This window comes from Triticum urartu, chromosome 7 (genome assembly GCF_003073215.2).
Source record: "Triticum urartu cultivar G1812 chromosome 7, Tu2.1, whole genome shotgun sequence".
NCBI classification, from domain to species: Eukaryota; Viridiplantae; Streptophyta; class Magnoliopsida; order Poales; family Poaceae; genus Triticum; species Triticum urartu.
Genome location: NC_053028.1, coordinates 378,080,900 through 378,093,967, shown reverse-complemented (window position 1 = coordinate 378,093,967; position 13,068 = coordinate 378,080,900). Strand labels below are relative to the sequence as shown.

Below are 13,068 nucleotides of genomic sequence, written 5' to 3'. Positions count from 1 at the left end.
GCTAGGGGGCAGCCTATTTGGAATCGCTAATGGATCATCTGTATCAATGTAACTAAAATGGGCGTTCGTTCTTACTCGACATTTGTGTTCAGGCGGGCATGGTTTTAAATAGCCCGCTACAGCGTTTACAGGAGGTCTTGTGCTAAGGGACGTTGATTCAAACACATGAGCAAACATTTTAAATAGCACGCTGTAGCACTTAGGAGAGGTCCGCCGCTAAGAGGCTTAGCGCGCTATTTAAAACTATTCAGCACCATAAGATTATCACACCATGGTGCTATTATTTTAAATTTAGGCCATGGCACCTTCAATCTGCAGTTCACATTGTCGTAGTATATGTAAACACTGTTTCTAAGTGCCAAGCTGGTAAATGTTGTTAGGAATATGCAACTTGTATTCCCATGAGGCCATAGGCCGATATATATATATACATGTACAGGTGTGGAACATATGCAGGAAACCCCTCATATAACGGGATAAATACAAAGGAGTACATGACTTATATTATAACTCTAACACCCCCCCTCAAACTCATGGTGGATGAACAACACTGAGTTTGGAGAGATAAAAGCCATGTTGTGCTCTAGTCTGAGCCTTCGTCAGGAAATCCGCCAACTGTAACTCGGAAGGCACATACTGAAGAGCAATAACCTGATCCTGCACAGCAGCCACGCACATAGAAAGCATCAACACCAATATGCTTGGTGAGCTCATGCTTCACAGGATCGCGTGCAATGCTGATAGCACCTGTACTGTCAGATAGAAGCAGAGTCGGTGTAGTGACAGAAACACCAAAATCCTGAAGTAACCACCGTAACCAAGTCACCTCTGCCGTCAAAAGAGCCATTGCTCGCAACTCAGCCTCGGCACTCGAACGGGAAACTGCAAGCTGTTTCTTCGTCTTCCAGGCAATGAGAGAACCACCAAGAAAAACACAGTAAGCAGAAAGTGAACGGCGATCGGAAGGATCACTAGCCCACGTAGCATCCGAATAGGCCTGGAGCTGTAAAGAACTGGAGCGAGGAAAGAATAGACGGTGAGAGATCGTGCCTCGAAGATATCGAAGAACACGAAGGAGATGACTATAGTGAACCGAGGTGGGAGCAGAGACAAACTGACTCAGAATATGAACCGGATAAGAGATGTCCGGACGAGTGACAGCTAGATAGACAAGACTGCCAACAAGATGACGATAACGCGTCGGGTCAGGGAGAGGATCACCATCAGTAGCACGGAGGTGAACATTGAGCTCCATAGGAGTCCTCAACAAACATGCGCTCGTCAGTAAGAGCAGCACGAGCAAGAAGATCCTGGATATACTTTTCCTGGGATATAAAAAAGCCATCAGAGGTAGAAGAGACTTCAATCCCAAGAAAGTAGCGAAGAGGTCCAAGATCAGACATAAGAAACTGCTCACTAAGACGGGCCTTTACAAAGGCAATATACTCGGGGTCATCCCCGTGATGATCATGTCATCAACATAAAGAAGAAGAAGAGTCCGACCACAGGAGAAAGGTGAATAAACAATGCTGGATCATGAGCACTTGCTAAAAAACCAGCAGCAGTGATCACAGAGGCAAAGCGCTCAAACCAGGCGCGGGGGGCTTGCTTAAGGCCATAGAGAGAGCGACGAAGACGACATACCATGCCATCAGGAACAGAATACCCAGGTGGTGGCTGCATGTACACCTCCTCACGCAGCTCACCATTAAGAAAGGCATTCTTAACATCAAGCTGAGATATAGACCAGTGGCGTGCAGAGGCAACAGGCAAGAAGGGTACGAACAGTGGTCATATGAGCCACAGGAGCAAAAGTCTCGTCATAATCACGACCATGCTCCTGCTGAAAACCACGAGCCACAAGACGAGCTTTGTGACGCTCAAGAGAACCATCGGAGCGAGTCTTAACCTTGTAGACCCACTTACAAGTGATCGGACGGACTCCGGGAGGAAGAGAAACAAGATCCCAGGTACCAGTGCGTTCAAGAGCAGCAATCTCCTCTGCCATCGCAAACTGCCATTCAGGATGAACAACAGCCTGACGGTAAGAAGTTGGCTCAAGAACAGCAGCACCAGCGGTGGGAAATCCAAAGCGATCAACAGGCGGACGAGGACGAGAACGCAAGCCATAAGTAGGCTGAGAGGAAGATGACGACCCATCCACAGAGGCATCGACTGGTCGTGGACGACGAGTGTAATGCTGAGGAAAAGATGGAATAATAGAAGGAGGAATCGTCAAGGTAGAATCGGGGGGTGGCGACGAAGAAGTCACCGGAGATGAAGGTGTAGAATTCGGTGACAGACTGGGGAGGAGACCGGGGAGGAAGTCCGGAGATGAAGGTGGAGAACCCGGTGACATGCTAGGCGAGGAGACCGGGGAGGATGGTGGCTGCAAATCAACTAGATGTGGAAGGAAGAGGAAGTGAACGGAGAGGTACATGTCGGCAGGGGTGAGAGTGAGTCAGGAAAAGTGAGGAAAGAGATATCCTGCACTGAAAAAGTCGAGGAAGATGGGCGTGGATAGAAGGGACGAGACTCTTCAAAAGTCACATCTCGAGAGATACGCATCCGACGACCAATAGGATCCCAACAACGATAGCCCTTATGCTCATCACTGTAGCCTAAGAAGACACACTCAACAGACTGAGCGGTCAGTTTGGTGCGTTCGCGAGGGGCAAGAAGAACATAGCAAACACAACCAAACGAGCGAAGCATCGAATAATCGGGAGAACGATCAAAAAATCGCTCGAAAGGAACACCACCCTGTAGAGCAGCGGAAGGCTTTATATTGATAAGATAGGTGGATGTGGAGACGGCCTCAGCCCAAAAATGAGGCGGGAGAGAGGCAGCAATCATCAATGCACGAGCCGTCTCAAGAAGATGTCGATGCTTTCGCTCAGCCACACCATTCTGAGCATGAGCACCAGGACAAGAGAATTGAGAGAGAGTCCCGTGCTCAGCAAGAACACCACGCAACATCTTAGAGATATACTCGCCAGCGGAGTCAGCACGAAAAACACGAATGGGTGAAGAGAACTGAGTATGAACCATGGCAGCAAAACGCTTATAAATAGACAACACCTCAGAACGAGAAGTCATGAAATAAAGCCATGTGTAACGAGAGAAATCATCTATAAAAATAATATAGTATTTATGACCACCTTTCGAAGCGAAAGGGGCCGGACCCCATACATCAGAATGGACTAAATCGAAAGGACGCTTAGACACTGACTCACTATGTGAATATGGTAACTGAATCTGCTTGCCAAGACGACAACCCTGACACTCTAAAGAAGAACATCTTCCTGAGACAGACCCCCAGAAGCCTCGACGACTAAAGAAGACAACGAGAACCAACACAGATGACCAAGTCGAGGATGCCACTGCTGGAAGGAACCAGTGACGAGGCAACAGAAGCGGGAGAACCTGGCGATGGTGGTGGCAGCAGAAGGAACATGAAGCCAGTCAACTCCCAAAGACCCTGAGAATCCACGGCGGCGAGGGCCAACCCTAACCAGAGTGTGCGTGTGACGGTCCTGGACAGAACAAGAGTCAACGTCAGGATGACGCGACAACCAGAATCTGTAAGTTGACCAGCAGAAAACAAATTCATGGTAAGTCGAGGAACATGAGCAACATCAGGAACAGAATAAGAAGGAGTAGTAAGATTGCCTCTACTAGCAACAGAAAGTGGAGTACCATCAGCAGTGAAGACATGAATAGGAGAATCCAGTGATCGAAGAGAGGACAAAGTGGAAGAATGAGAAGACATATGAAAAGAAGCTCCAGAGTCCAGAACCCATGGGGATGTACCTGACTGTGTAGAGGGTGATTGCTCAGTGCGGGAAGCATCAGTCACAGAACGGCAGTACCCGTCGAGGAAGAACCTGAAGCCGCGAGCAGACGCTTAAGTCTCAGAATATCCTGCTCAGTCAAAGCAATGGCTGAAGCTGTCGAGGTAGATGACGAAGTCCCTGAAGATGATGATCGAGCCTTGCGCAGGTGTTTCTTCTTCGTGTAGCACTGAGACTCAAGATGACCATCATTGTTGCAATAGGCGCAATGTGGACGGGGGCGACCTGAGCCTCCAGAAGGAGTGGGCAAGAGCGGCGGAGCACTCGAGCGAGAAGGGGTCGGTGCAGCAGGTGGCGTAGGAGCACGAGTAGCAAGCACAGAAGGAACCTCCAGCAAACCAGCACCACGTAAGCGAGTCTCCTCCGCACGAATCTCAGAAAGCGCCTCCATGAGAGAAATACGGCCACGAGCAAACAACTGAGCACGTCGGGGCTCAAACTCCTTACGGAGCCGAGACAAGAACTCATAGACGCGATGAAACTCCAAATTGGCCTGGACAGCCTGGCAACAGGGGCAGGTACGACATCCAGCACTACAGAGAGAATCAAGCTGACGCCAGATAGCAGAACTCTGGGCATAGAAGTCATCAACAGTAGAGTCACCCTGCTGAAGAGCATGCTCCTGACGGATCACAGAGAGGTATAAGGCATCACCAGAGGGCTGATAGCGCTCACGAAGACGGGTCCACATCTCAAAGACAGTAGAAAGACCCAGAAATTCAGAAGCAAACTGAGGCAGAACACTAGCAGTGAGAACAGCTGCAGCACGAGCATCATCATCAAGCCACTGGGTGTAAGCAGACAGAGCACCATGATACAACTGAAGAGCCTCCTCATAAGTCAAAACCCTCTCATCATAAGCACGATCAGCAGCCTCATCAGCAACCTTAGCCGCATCCTTGGCGGACTGATTAGCATCCGTGGGAAGAACCGATGGAGTGGGCGGAGTAGGAACCACCGGAGGAACTGGATGTGGCGGACATCAGACCTCGCCAGAAAGAACACCCCAAAGACGAATGCCACGCATGTGAATGCGCATGAAGCCAGTGAACTCGGTGTAGTTAGTACCATCAAAGATCACCGACAGCGAGGAACAGCAACAAAACCCGAATGCAGCAGACATTTTTTTTTAGGATCCGGCGAGAACAACCAGATCGGGATCAGGCGCGGGCTACAGGAGCTTCGGAAGCCGGCTGGAGAGGGAACCCGCGGCTGGGGCAGGGATGGGCGGCTGGAGCAGGGACGGGCGGCTGAGACGAGCTCCCTGGGCGCCCGCGGGAAGGGCGGCTGAGACGAGCGGGATGGGCGACTGGGTAACGCCCGATCTGGACGAGCCGGCAGCCAAGCTCCCTGGGCACCGGCGGGAGAGCGGCTTGGAGAGCGGCTTGGAGGACTCCCGGCGGCTTGAGACGAGCGGGATGGATCGGGACGGGCCGGCAGCAGTAGCCCGTGCGAGCGCTCCTGGGCAGCCCTGCGAGCGGCCGGCGGGAGAGGAGAGCAGGGCTCCTGCGGGCGGCTGGGAGAACTCCCGATCGGGACGGAGAGGAGATCGAGCGAATAGCTTCGATCGAACAGACAGATCAAATGCACGAGTTGCAGCGTGCAAAAAATTGACCTAGCTCTAATACCATGTTAGGAATATGCAACTTGTATTCCCATGAGGCCATAGGCCGATATATATATACATGTACAGGTGTGGAACATATGCAGGAAACCCCTCATATAACGGGATAAATACAAAGGGGTACATCACTTATATTATAACTCTAACAAATGTATCTATACCAACTTTGTTGTCACACTATTTTGTTGCTTAGAGACAAAACAACGATGAAGCCCCATGCTTTTCTAACCCAGTGACCGCTTCTGGCCTCACTAAGGTGACGGGGGATAAATCATCCATGTTAGTGCTTTTAATTTTGACTTGCAACATCTAAGATAGATTCTGATATTAAAACTCCATTGCACAAATTTTATCTTTTCTCCTAAGATGGTGAGATTCTGTGATGCTGAATTACACCCAATGAATAAATAAGAAAAACATGTCTAGCTTTTTCTCTTGAATGGTACGCAAGTTTGTCAATTGTTTAGTGAAGCTTTCCTTCAAAAGAGTTATAAATACTACAAGGAAGGAGAGTAAGACAATGACAGTTCACTGGAATATGGATTTTGAGAGGACATATATGTGTTTACCTCTCTGGAATTACATATTACTTTCCTTGCTGATGCTATTGCTCAGGTGAAGGTATTGCTATCCATTTTTTCAGGTTGAATCTATGTTTCGAGCACTGGTCATCTAAATGGAGTTTCTACGTTTTCTCTGTACTGGTGATCATATGTTCGACCTAATGCCTATCTAGGGTCTTGGGCGGACCTGGCATAGGTTATGCTGGACATCGACAAGTGTTCTTTAGCACACCTTAAATAAAACAGTTTTGCTAAAGCACATCTAGATGTGCTCTAAGTATTGCACATCTAAGTCCTATATCATTGATTTTATGCGAAGATTCATGCAAGATTTTCGGTTGTCCTTTTCTTTTCCTTTTTAGTTTGATTGAGTCACTTAGATGTGCAATAACTCTAGACAAGACCTGAAAGAAAATCAAGTTTGATACAAGAACGGTTTTCTTTAAAAATCTGTTCATTTGTGGCTACAAAGCTTAAGAAGGTTGACTGAAGGTACTCAAAGGATCTGAACCTGAAACTCTGATTATTTTTTTTTGCTCGGCAATCATTGTGCACTGCAAATGAAATATATTCAAGTTCAGCTAGAACTTATTTGAAGGAAATGATGTATTATCTTGGTAGGTAGGGAACGTATATAGATGATGATAGATGTGTTGGTATTCAGCGTTTGGGTGTCATGCTAATGATGCCACTCTTCCATGGTACTTCCACTGTACTTTAATATATTATATGCTGACGTTTGGTTGGGTTTTCTAAATTTGTATGGGGTTATTTCTGATCTATATGAGATTTATTTGGACATGCCTTCTATTCACAAATAAGGGCCACTGATCGCTAGCAGTTCTATTTAACTCCGCTAATTAATTTCTATGTCAATATTGGCCTGCAACTTGGCAACAAATGGCAGAAATGACACAACTATGAGGACGCTATGTTATCCTCCCTGCTTTCTGTTATCCTCCCTGCTTTCTGTCTAGGGTGTCTGAGCAGTTTCCCACAACCCTAAGCTTTACATGGTATCAGTTTAGGTTTACGATCAATGTCTTCCGCTCTGTCCCGGTCGCCGCCGCTCAGCGTCGCCACTCCGTTTTTGTCGTCTCGCCCGCTGGGCTCCGTGGCTGGCGCCTCCACGGCCGCTGCCGCCGCTCCCCTGCATGGCCCGCCGTCGCCGATCTCCTACGACGCCGCGGCTCCGTTCCCGCCTACTGGCTACGCCTCGGGACCACCGCTGGCCTACGCGGCTCCCGCGGCCAACCATTGGCTAGGGTTTCTAGACGCGCCACTGGCGCCCTACGGCCCTCCAGCACCGTCACCAGCCCACGGGCCTCTGCCCCGTCGGCGTACGTGGCCTACCCGCCGTACGCCTCTGCCCCGTCGGCGTACGCGGCCTACCTGACGGCCACGGCACCCGCGCCTCCTCATGGCGCGCCTTCTTCATACGATGCGCCCTACGGTGGTCCATTGACGGAGTTGGTGGCTTCTTTCGTGCTGCCGGGTGTTACCTCGCCCCCGGGGTTTTACACGCCACCGCCGCCTTCGAATCATGTTGTGCCTCCTGCGCTGTTTTACTTTGCGCACCTCATCCCGATGAAGCTCACGACGGATAACTACCTGTCGTGGCATGCTCAAGTACTGCCGCTTCTTCGCAGTCGCTCTTTGGAGGGTTATGTTGATGGGTTGTGCCCTTCGCCGTATCATCCAGCGTATCATGCTTGGGTGGCCCGGGATCAAGCAATCCTCTCTGCTATCCAGTCCTCTCTCACGGAGGGAGTCTCGTCACTGGTCATCTTCGCCGCTACGTCTCGGGACGCGTGAACAACCCTTCATATCAGTTTTGCTTCGCAGTCCAGGCACGTGCTCATGCTATTCGCACTGCGCTTGGGGAGGTAAAGCTTAATGACCTCACCGTCACTGACTACTTCAACAAGGTGACGGGTATGGCTGACACACTTGCCTCCATTCGCAAGGCTCTTGGTTCGGAGGAGTTCACCTCTTATGTGCTTAATAGACTGGGTGACGATTATGATAATTTGGTCGAGAATATCAATAGTCATGACATCCCATCCATCCACATGAGTTGTACGCGCATCTTCTTGCCACAGAACAGCGCATCCAGGCTCGCAGCACTACGCCGAGTTTCCCTTCCGCCAACGCTGCAGCGCGTGGCAAGGGCAAGCCCTACAAGCCACCAACTGGTGGCAAACCTCTGCCGACCGCATCCAACCCGCAGAACTCCACTACTTCCGCGAACGGCAAAGTCCGTGCCTGCTGTCCTTCATGTGGTGCTCAAGTCCCCTGCCAGCTATGTGGTCTTGATGGCCACCTTGCTTCCCATTGCCATTTTTGCTTCAAGCAGGATTTTTTGGGGAATCAGAACCAATGGCAAGGGTAATGAGAAGCAGGCTGCTCTGGCGAGTCATGAGCAGACATACTCCTTCCTATCCAGTTGATGCGTCATGGTACATGGATACAAGAGCTACCAATCACCTGACGAGTGAGATGGGCAAGCTCTCTACACAGGAGCTGTACCATGGACATGATCAGGTTTGCACTGCTAATGGAGAAGGTATGCACATCTCACATATTGGTCAGGCATCCCTTCTTACTCGTCAATCCAAACAATTATGTCTCCTAATGTCCTTCGAGTTCCCTCTGTTTCACGTAGTTTGTTGTCAGTTCCTAAACTTACTCGTGATAATGATGTTTTTGCTGAATTTCACCCTTTTCATTTTTTTGTTGAGGACCGGGACACGAGGAACGTACTTCTTAGAGGTTGACTATACCATGGTCTTTATGCATGCCACCGTCTCCTTGTGCTTTCAGCGGTGTTCGTGTGTCTTCATCGCATTGGCATGTGTGCCTTGGTCATCCTGCCACTCCCATTGTCAGCCATGTCATCAGCTTCCAGTTGTGTCCAATAAAAATGTTGATACAATTTGCGATGCCTGTCAGCAAGGCAAGAGTCATCAGCTTCCTTTTTCTGAGTCTGGTCGTATAGTCAACAAACCGCTTGAACTTGTGTTTTCGGATGTATGGAGCCATGCCCAAACCTCTGTTAGTGGTCATAATTATTATGTCAGTTTTATTGATGCTTACAGTCGGTTCACTTGGCTTTATCTTCTCAAGCGCAAGTCTGATGGGTTTAATGTTTCCTTGCAATTCCAAGTACATGTTAAGCGTCTGCTCAGTCACAAAATCATTCATGTGCAATCTGATTGGGGGGGTGAGTACCACAACCTCAATGCATTCTTTAATAAGCTTGGAATTACACATCGTGTGTCTTGTCCTCATACACATCAGCAAAACGGTGTAGCTGAGCGTAAGCATGTCATATAGTTGAGACTGGTGATAGATGCTGATGTACTAAGTCCGCCTTTTCAGCCACCTCCCTATTATTGTAACATCAGGAATAAAGAGTTGGTTTGGTATTCTTGTGTTCAAGTGAATGTATGTCAGAGGATGAGATCTTTGGGCTGGCATACATCTCGTGTTCTTTCTCAAATTCACTTCCAATTCATTAAGATCGGACCACCCCTACTATTTGCCACGTATTAGACTTGTTTACAATTGTTTGGAATTTAGGCATTTTTACTTCATTTATAAAAAGATTGGAACATTTGAAGTTTCAATCACCTGAACAAGAATCAAGAAATAGTATAAATAGCTTGAATACACCATCACAAAGAGTTGCGTTAAATTACACTTGCAATTTACCAGCTATTATTAATTTTCTCATCAGAATAATTGGTAACGGCATACTGCAGAAACCAGCTTCAATATAATTTAAGGGCTTTCACCAAAAAATATATTTGAAGGGTGAATGAATAACCATATCAGTCACAGGTAATTTTTTCACTATTTATCAAACATTGGCAGCAACACAAGTAGGAGCCAACAGTACATGCAAGTCAATACATACCTGGATTGTGAAATTCTACTAGCAATTTCCTAAAGGAAGGAACTAAAATTCCTGATGGAAAGAATTCCTAGTGACGCCTTATTTCATCCAAGATGTTTCCCACACTAGGTGATAATCTTGGAAGGTATTTGTACACCTGCAAAATATGGAAACTAAACTAAGTATGCCGATCTAATCCAGCGAACAGGTACTCCTAATTATGACTTGTGAGCCATTGGTACTTGTACATTACAATGTGAATTGTTAGTGACACTTGTACAGAAGTAGTTGCAGGACAAATGAAGTTGCATTGCATCATCCAAAAGATGTAGCTACTAAATGTTGGAGCTTAACAAGAATATTAAATTTAATGCAATTTGATGTGTTAGTGTCGGAGTTGCTGAAATGTGGAATGAAGGAAAGTCTGAAGCATATTGGTTCAAACATCTCGTACAAGTTTTATTATGAAAAGAACTATCAAAATTATTATGAGTTCTAACAGCAAATATGGTTTTCTTTATGTTATTAAATATAGTGGCATGTCCCTTGTAGCTTGACTTTAAGGTAGAGAGTAGACCTACCCAAAACTTTATAAATACGTCCAGGGCAACTGGAACCAGACAAACGAAAAAGGTGACTGCAGCTTGATCGGTTTCCAGTCCATAGTGGTCAAGAATAATTTCCACTAATGAATGCCAACCTGCCTCTGAATGGTACCTGTGATATTGCAGCTAGATGCTGTTCATATAGTCGACAAGATCACAGGCGGTAATTAAACAAGGACAGATGGTAAAACAAAATAATAGTAGCCCTCGTTTACATGCACATGATAAAAATAACAGAACATAAGAAGACTTACAGAACTACATGTTAGCTGTTAAATGTGGAAATATGTCACATGAAGCATAAATACAAACTCGTACAGGTAGGGTTCCCGTTTTTCTCACAGCAGTTCAGATACCTCTGTGTTAATCAGCTTCTAAGGCACAAAATAACCTAGTTCTGCAGTTAGATGAAACTAAAAGGTATGTAAAATTCAATATTTCCTAACCAGATTGTAAAGAAGATTAAATATCCTAACTCATTGGTTTATTAAGAGTCTGACACAAAATAAGCTATAAACGTCTCATAGAAGGCAGGAAAGAACGAAAAAAATCTTATGCGCACTTCGGTCACTTCTATTTTTTTTAAATGAACAATTTACTTCATCACCGAGAGAAATAACAAGAACACTAAAGCTAAAGTCAACATGATGTTTACTCAGTTCTATTTCTAGGATCACTTGTAACTATAAATGCATTGTTCTAAATGGAAAATTCAGAGAACTAGAGATAAATATATCATGACACTAAAAGACAAATACAGACACATTTCAGAAATGAATTGATAGAACTTACCCTAGAAGGATATCTGACACTAAAATGATAAGAAAAGCCTTCCCACTGTCTGAGATATTGTTTAGCAACTTATATCCTGTGAACTTTATTATTGCAACCTGGAAGCATAGGCGACAGTAAGAGCAAGATGCATGACAATTGATAACAAGATAACTTGCCTATTATTAGGGGGAGAAAAAACAAGCCATTATCATGCACAGAAAACGTGGCACTATTGAATTTATGCTCCGGCCAACTCATCCAAAAGTCTGAACTGATGGAGGGAGACGGGCAATATATTTCAACACCCCCCTCACGTCTAGGCTTATTTAGTCCTTAGACATGGGTTTTATGTAGGCCGCAGTATATTTGTTTCTAATACTGCATTGGCACGGTCTTGAACTCAAGACCTCTTGGCTCTAATACCATGTAAAACGTGATGGAAGCGTCTTGTTGAAATATATTGCCCGTCTCCCTCCATCAGTTCGGACTTTTGGATGAGTTGGCTGGAGCATGAATTCAACATGGTATACAGAGCGGGCCCTTCCATCACATCTAGCTAGCCTCCTTCGATCTCCCTCCACCCACCTTCCGCCATGTCAACCTCTGCCGCCCCCATCACCTCCGGCCTCAACTACAACACCTCCGAGCCACTCTCCCGGACGAACTATGTTCTCTGGTGAGCTCAAGCGGGATCCCAGATAATGGGCGCTGGCTTGTATGGCTATATAGATCAAATCCTAGAGGAGCCTCCCAAAACCATCACCACAAAAGATAAAGAGGGCAAGGACCAGGTGATCCCGAGCCCTGCCTATGCCCCATGGCTCGTCCAGGATCAGCAAATCGTCGTGTACCTCCTTCGCAATCTCTCCAAAGAGGTGCTCGTTCAAGTCGCATCGATGGAAACCTCGCATGCCATCTGGACGATGTTGAGCACCATGTTCTCAGCCGTCTCCCTCTCACGCGTCAACAACATCCGTGCCTCCCTCACCAACGCACAGAAGGGCAACCAGTCGGCAGCAGCATACTTTGGCGCCATGCGTGCTCCCTCCGACAAACTCACGGCGGCGGGCAAGCCAATCCGGGAGGATGAGCTCGTTTCCTTCATCGTGGCTGGGCTTGATATGGAGTATCAACCCATCATCTCTGCCTTGGACATCCGCACCGAGCCGATCACCGTCGAGATCTTGTTCTCCATGGTGGCCAACTTCGATCAGAGAGTCGAGATGTTCCACGGGACAGGTGCTCCAGCTTCAAATCTTCAGGAAACGCAGCTTCCCGCGGCGGCCGCCAAGGAACTCCCAAGGGCTTTCGCGGCCAGTAGAAGGGAGGCGGTGGCGGCGGATCACGATCTGGTGGCAGCTACAACAACCCTAATGGTGGCTACTCTGGTGGCGGCGGCCCAAGGGTGGTCCCGGTGGCGGCTATCACCACAACAGTGGTGGTGGTCATCACAATGGGGGTGGCGGCGGCTGCCATCCCCAGGGTAACTCTGGCGGCAGCTACAACCCTAGGCACCCCTCCTACAACAACACCAGGGGGTGCAATAACTTTCAGGGGTACGAAGGCAGGTGCCAAATTTGTAAAAAAACTAACCACCTTGCCAAAGACTGTGATTGGCGTTATGCCGATGACAATTCCTAAAAGAAAAAAAACCGCAGCTACAGCTGATGCTTCTTATGGTGTCGATACCAATTGGTATTGAGACATGGGCGCTACAAATCATATCACCGGCGAACTCAAGAAGGTGACT

General features: G+C 47.5%; 1 long non-coding RNA gene across 1 annotated transcript; it reads right to left on the bottom strand.

The window, feature by feature from the left end:
* Nucleotides 1-9,820: 9,820 nt before the first annotated feature.
* LOC125520190 lies at nucleotides 9,821-13,040 on the bottom strand. Its single transcript, XR_007288520.1, has 3 exons — nucleotides 11,337-13,040; nucleotides 10,521-10,656; nucleotides 9,821-10,096 (listed from the first exon to the last, which is right to left on the bottom strand). It is a non-coding gene; the product is annotated as an uncharacterized LOC125520190 (long non-coding RNA).
* Between the last annotated feature and the right edge of the window lie 28 nt (nucleotides 13,041-13,068).